Source organism: Zootoca vivipara, chromosome 3 (assembly GCF_965207765.1).
Source record: "Zootoca vivipara chromosome 3, rZooViv2.hap1.1, whole genome shotgun sequence".
NCBI classification, from domain to species: Eukaryota; Metazoa; Chordata; class Lepidosauria; order Squamata; family Lacertidae; genus Zootoca; species Zootoca vivipara.
Window position 1 is genome coordinate 105,865,698 of NC_142586.1, and position 6,714 is coordinate 105,872,411.

General features: G+C 46.4%; 1 long non-coding RNA gene across 2 annotated transcripts; it reads right to left on the reverse strand.

The window, feature by feature from the left end:
* Positions 1–3,350: 3,350 nt before the first annotated feature.
* LOC148686395 (uncharacterized) lies at positions 3,351–5,922 on the reverse strand. Of its 2 annotated transcripts, none has more exons than XR_015949392.1 (3): positions 5,607–5,922; positions 5,093–5,249; positions 3,351–3,577 (listed from the first exon to the last, which is right to left on the reverse strand). It is a non-coding gene; the product is annotated as an uncharacterized LOC148686395 (long non-coding RNA). The 2 variants fall into 2 exon arrangements; XR_015949391.1 differs by having other exon boundaries at positions 5,791–5,911.
* Positions 5,923–6,714: the final 792 nt, after the last annotated feature.

A 6,714-nucleotide genomic window follows, 5' to 3' on the forward strand; every position in this document is an offset into this window, starting at 1 on the left:
AATTTTTTTATTTTGCTTCGACTCAGACCAACACGGCTACCTACCTGTAACTTCAAAGTTCATGACACCTTTGGTAAAAGCTGTTCTGCAATTGGAGCACTCGCAGGCCAGTCTTTTCCAGTTGTCAGTGTTTATGCTACATTTTTTAAAAGATTTGCCCTGAGAGAGCCTTTAAATATATTTTGTTGACCACCAGCATTACACTTACCAATTTTAAGCTCGGAATAGCTGCTTTGGAAGCCGATAATCAGGCTCAGACCAACACGGCTACCTACCTGTAACGATAATCAGGCAGACACACATCATGGCCAGTCCAACGAAGCTGATGTTGAAGAATCATTGCTTTGACACTGGTGATCTTTGCTTCTTCTCGTACATGGACATTAGTTCGCCTGTCTTCCCAAGTGATGGGCAAATTTTTTTGGAGACACCATTGATGGAATCTTTCGAGGAGTTGGAGATGGCATTTATAAGGCAGTACGCTCTGCAGCTGAATGGCTTTCACTGTTGCGATGGTTCTCCAGATACTGAGTTGACATCTGCCTCTTTGCAATTGCCACCATCCATTCTTTCCGTTCGCCCAGTCATAACATAAGAATTGCCTGAGGGATCAGGCCAATGGCTCATCTAGTCCAACCTCCTGTTTTCACAGTGGCCAACCAGATTCCTATGGAGCCTTCCAGTAGCAGCTGCCCCTTCCTGTAACTCCCAGCGACTGGTCTGCATTACTGCCTCCTATCCTCTGCAGCCACATAGAACAACTCTGTTACATTTTCTGCATGGCAGCCTTTTAGATATATTTGCTATCTTTCCTGATTCTGATTTTAACTCTTTAATATATTTTTAATGTATGGTTTTATGTATAACTAGTCTCATTTAGCCCGTTACGAAAACGGGCGCTAGAGGTGCGACGGGGCCGCAGCCTTCCCTCCCTTTCTACGCTCAGCTGCGGGGCGCGCCGGGAACACAATTAAACAAAGTGCTCTCCCGTCGTGTCCCGCGGCTGAGCGCAGAGAGGGAGGGAAGGCCGCGGCCCCGCCACTCCTCCCACGAGCCAGGTAGGGTTGTCAGGAGGCGGAGGCGGCGGACCAAGATGGCGGCATCGGGTTCCGGGGCCGCGGAGCCCGATGCCGCCATCTTGGTCCGCCGCCGCAGGGAAACGGGAGGCAGAGGGTTGAGGGGGGGGAAGAGAATGCACGCGTGTGTACGTCCCGCCTCTTCGTCCAGTCCCTGTGTCCGTGGGGCACATGCGCATTAGTGCGGACAAAGGGACACAGGGAATCTGGACGCAGAGACACAGGGACTTTATTATATAGGATTATTAAAATCTGCTCTGATATTCTTTATAAATAGCAGAATATAAATATTTTTTTATAAATAAAATGAAAACGCAGATGGACATCTCTCAGAGAGAGAGAGAGAGAGAGAGAGAGAGAGGATCTAATCTAGTCCAACCCCCTGCAATACAGAAATCTGAACAAAAGCATCCATGGCCATCCAACCTCCAAGGAAGGAGAGTTCACCACCTCCTGAGGAAGTCTGTTCCACTGTAGAAAAGCTCTTATTGTCAGAAAGTTCTTCCTGATGTTGAGTCGGAATCTCCCTTCCTGTAACTTGAATCCATTGCTTTGGCTCCTACCATCCAGAGAGCCAGAGGCACCTGCATCTCTCTCTCTGCAACATGCTATCCAGTTCATCAATCTTCAGGTGCATTATTTAGTATAGGAGAATGGGAAGAAGCTCTGGTACTCAATCATGAAAGCAATGAGAATACGAGTCCATAGAGACTGAACAGACTAAAAAGTGGACAGAGTATGCCTGATATTCAGAAGATGGGAGTGCTCTAATTATGAAAGAAAGAAAGAAAGAAAGAAAGAAAGAAAGAAAGAAAGAAAGAAAGAAAGAAAGAAAGAAAGAAAGAATATTGTGCAATTAGTCCTCAATATAAAAAGGAACATCCTATAGATCTGAGAAAACCATCCTCGCAATACTGGGAAGAGCTGTAGCTTAGTGGCAGATTTTATCCATTCCCAGCAAGTGTTCTATTGTCATAGCATTCATCTCATCAAATTAATATTCTTTCCTTTGACTTTGAATGCACCTAGGAAGCCTAAGCTATTAATGCTTAGAGAGCTCTTGCTGGAGTTTGTGAAATATTATATGACCCGCTTGATCACAACGTTAATTAGATGCAACTTCCCAGCTGTTCCGGCACATTGGGATGCTAAAACTGACACTAGCATCATGAAACTTAAGGTAAGGTGATCCCCATGAAGGGACGTCCTTTCAAGAACACAAACTTTCCCGTAGTTGGGGAGTAATTTGATTGGCTTTTACCTGAGCCACACTTCCTTAATTGTTCTGAAGGATTTAGACCACAATCCACACTTGCAATCATGACCATTTATGTCTGCAATCCTATGCATACTTCCTTGGGAGCAGCCGAGAACAAAATAACTTAATAAGAGCTTGCTGGATCAGGCCAATGGCCCATCTAGTCCAGCATCCTGTTCTCGCAGTAGCCCACCAGTTGCCTGTGCAAAAGTGGCAAGCAGGACCCAAGCACATGAGCACTCTCCCATCCTGGGGTCTCCGGCAACTGGTATTTGGAAGTTCTGCTGCCTCCAAGTGTCGAGGCAGAGCATAGCCATCGTGGCTAGTAGCCATCAATAGTCCTCTCCTCCAGGAATGTGTCCAATCCTCTTTTAAAGCCATTAAAAATGGCAGCCATCACTGTTTCCTGGGAGGGGGGGCATAGGTGCATCCCACTCTGTTCTGGATTGCAGCCGTAATAGCAACATGCCCCTTGTAGCTTTCCAGATCAGGTGCAACACTCTTACATCCATGTCTAGAAAAGAAGACCGCAAGCCTTTCCGGAAGGGGATTTTCGAAAGAGGAAAAGGAGGGCTTTGCAAATGCATAAAACATGGTGTGGGAGGAGGGGGTGGCGGCGGCGGGCGCCCAGCAGAGCCACTTGCCCCGCGTCGTCGGGCTTCCCCAGAGCCGCCGCCGTTGCTGCTGCTGGTGGCCACACACCCCACCGTCCAGAGGAAACTGGGTGTCCTCGCTTCCTGCTGGGCCAGCGTCATTTCGAGTTGCAGTCTCTCGTGGCCATGGAGCTCCCTCCGTGCTTGAACTGCCGCTGCCTGCTGAGGAACCGGCCTTGGAGGCGCAGGACCAAGCGCGGGCCTTTCAGGAGTAAGTGCGCCTGCGAGGCGGGCGCTTTGGGTTTGGCCCCTAAGAAAGAGTGTGCGCCCAATTTCTCCTTTCATTTCTGCTGCCTTCCCTCCCTCCCTCTGCCACCCTCTCTACCAGAGACCTGTAAACCACTGTTACCTTCTTAAGTGGGTTTGCTCCAAGAAAGATCACATTTATATATTTAAAAATAGCTACTACATCTTAAATTTTGCTTAAAATTTCTGTACAGTACTGGAAAGTCACTGGCGTGAATGAAAATTTCCAATGCCCTAGTTATAGCTTGGTTGGTAGCGCAAGAGACTCTTAATCTCAGGGTCATGGGTTCAAGTCCGATGTGGGGTGAAATATTTGATGATCCTTGTGGTCCCTTCAGACTATTCTGTGATGAAAATTAGAGAAATGTCATATACATGCATAATGCACTTTTTAAAGCAATTTTTTTAAAGCAATGTGGGATGAAGTTGCTTGTGACTGGGCCCCTTCTGGGGTTAGGGGCCCTGAAACCTCAACTTAGTTTCATAGCAGATCCGTCCTGATCAACTCCCATTATTGACTGCCTTTTTGTCTGCCCAATGGAATTTAATTCCATTAGCTAACTTGATGAAGTGGCTCAGCTTCTTTACAGCATGATCATTAAGCAAACGGTCTGTGAGCACCTAGAAAGGAACGCTGTGATCACTAAAAGTCAGCATGGGTTTCTGAAAAATAAGTCATGTCAGACTAATCTGATCTCATTTTTTCACAGAATTACAAGCCTGGTAGATGAAGGGAATGCTGTAGATATAGCCCATCTTGATTTCAGCAAGGCCTTTGACAAGGTGCCCCATGATATTCTTGTAAAGAAGCTGGTAAAATGTGGGCTAGACAATGCTACCATTCAGTGGATTTGTAACTGGCTTACTGACCGAACCCAAAGGGTGCTCATCAATGGCTCCTTCTCATCCTGGAGAGTAGTGACTAGTGGGGTGCCACAGGGTTCTGTCTTGGGCCCAGTCTTGTTCAACATCTTTATCAATGACTTGGATGATGGGCTTGAGGGCATCCTGAGCAAGTTTGCAGATGACACCAAATTGGGAGGGGTGGCTAATACCCCAGAGGACAGGATCACACTGCAAAATGACCTTAAACAGATTAGACAACTGGGCCAAAGCAAACAAGATGAATTTTAACAAGGAGAAATGTAAAGTACTACACTTGGGCAAAATAAAAATAAAAATGAAAGGCACAAATACAGGATGGGTGACACCTGGCTTGAGAGCAGTACATGTGAAAAGGAACTAGGAGTCCTGGTAGACCACAAACTTGACATGAGTCAACAGTGTGATGCAGCAGCTAAAAAAGCCTATGCAATTCTGGGCTGCATCAATAGGAGTATAGCGTCTAGATCAAGGGAAGTAATAGTACCACAGTTCTGGGCACCACAGTTCAAGAAGGATACTGACAAGCTGGAATGTGTCCAGAAGAGGGCAACCAAAATGGTCAAAGGCTTGGAAAAATGCCTAATGAGGAACGGCTTAGGGAGCTGGGTATGTTTAGCATGGAGAAGAGAAGGTTAAGGGGTGATATGATAGCCATGTTCAAATATATAAAAGGATGTCATATAGAGGAGGGTGAAACAGGTTCCACAGTCCAACTTTAGACAGAAGGGGGTTCTGGATCAGGCCCACTTTTATCAGTGGGTACCCGCAATACACAGGTGGCCTGTGCTGGTCCGATGCAGATCACTGCTTATCCAAATGGATAAATATGTATGTGCAGCCAGCTATCCTCCTCTTAGGGCTGCAGAGAGAATGGTTGATTGGTCGGGGGGGGGTGGCAGAAGGAGATCTCGCCTAGGGTGCAAAAAAACCTAGCACTGGCCCTGGAGACAGTCCCACTATCATGCAGCCCTTACCGTCAGAAAGTTCTTCCTGATGTTTAGTTGGATTCTCCTTTTTTGTAACTTGAATCCATGAGTTTGGGTCCTACCCTTCCGGAGCTGGAGGAAACAGGCTTGGCCCTTCTTCCATGTGGCAGCCCTCTAGATATTTGAAGATGGTTACCCTTCAAAGCTGAGAGCAGGAAGGAGGAACCATGTCAAAGAAAAGAAGCATTCAACTTCTGTTTGATTATTTCCACCATTCTTGAGTTCCCCCTATGACAACCTGTCACAAACCAACCTGAGAGCCTCATTACCACCTCCTCCACCTGCTAGAGTCTGTCCGTTAGCCTGTCATTCCTGCAGATGACATCATCGCTCCAGTTGTAGGGGAAAACTCCCAGAATTGTTCTGCTACTTTAAACACACAGTAATGCCACTGTCATACTCGGTTTAGCCTTTTATCCTTTGGGTTTTATTGACTTTCTCTTCCCTATATAAGCCACAGAGAATGAACAATAACTTCAGTTGAGTTTTCTTTGTCACTCACCATTGTACATTTTATTATTATTATCATCATTGCTCTTTCTTGAAAAGGAATTTCCGATCTTTTCAGTTTTCCTTCATGCTAGATCCACTTTGTGCATTTTATCATCCCTATTGTCTCGCTTTGAACTCTGCCCAATTCAGCAATCTCCTACTCTTTTTTTTTTAAAAGAAGAAAAGGGGCTAACCGATTCTGCACGCACACCCGCTTCTGTTCCACTGAAACCAGAGATTTGCACAATGGCATTACAATCCCCTTTTCTGTCTCCATTCTCCGGCAACTTAACATCCTTTTCTGCTGCCGCTGAATTATTTTTATGTTCCAGGACGTCTTTTGAGCAATGAGGAAAACAAAAATCTGTGAGTGTTTGCTATTTATTTGCGTCACGAGCATAATAGCATTCCGGTTTTTCAGGCTCCTTCCCCTGGTGTCCCTTGATGGTGTGCTGCTAGATGCAAAGAGGTAGCCTCAAGACATTTTTTAAAATGGGCTTTCTCCCCTCCGTCCCACCAATCTTGGCTTTCAGCCAGATGCCTCACAAATGCATACAAATCTCTGGACTGCACTTCCAGAAGGGGGGAGGGGGAGGCCTATATGGAAAGAATAGGTTTTATTCTGCAGTGCAAGTAAAACAAGGACATTTCGACGCATGACATAGTGGCTTTCAGTATTATTATGGAGAAAACAAAGCTTTCAAGGGATTCTTTCAGGCCAAGCATCCTATAGAAGAATTGGGGGGTGGGAGAGAAGGGATCCTTTTGCTTAGGGTTGGCCCAAGACATTTTGGCAATTGAGGTGAACCACAAAAAGCAACCAGGGGTGAGTAAATGTCGACATGTCAGGAACATTACCTTGCCGTCGCGACATGTCAGGAACATTACCTTGCTGACATCACCACGGCACGTGTGCATGTGTGCGCACCGCCGAGTAGAACCTGAGGGGAGGCCTGGCCCCTTTATTGAAAAGTCAATGGGTGCCGGGGACGCCACCATCCCACATAGTTGATGCCTGTGGTTGTCAGGAGCAGGTCAGCAAAAAAAGCAGGGGGTGCCAGCGAAATTAACGCTTTATTCAAGGAAACAAAGTTGGCTCAGGAGGCCAGGCCTGGTGA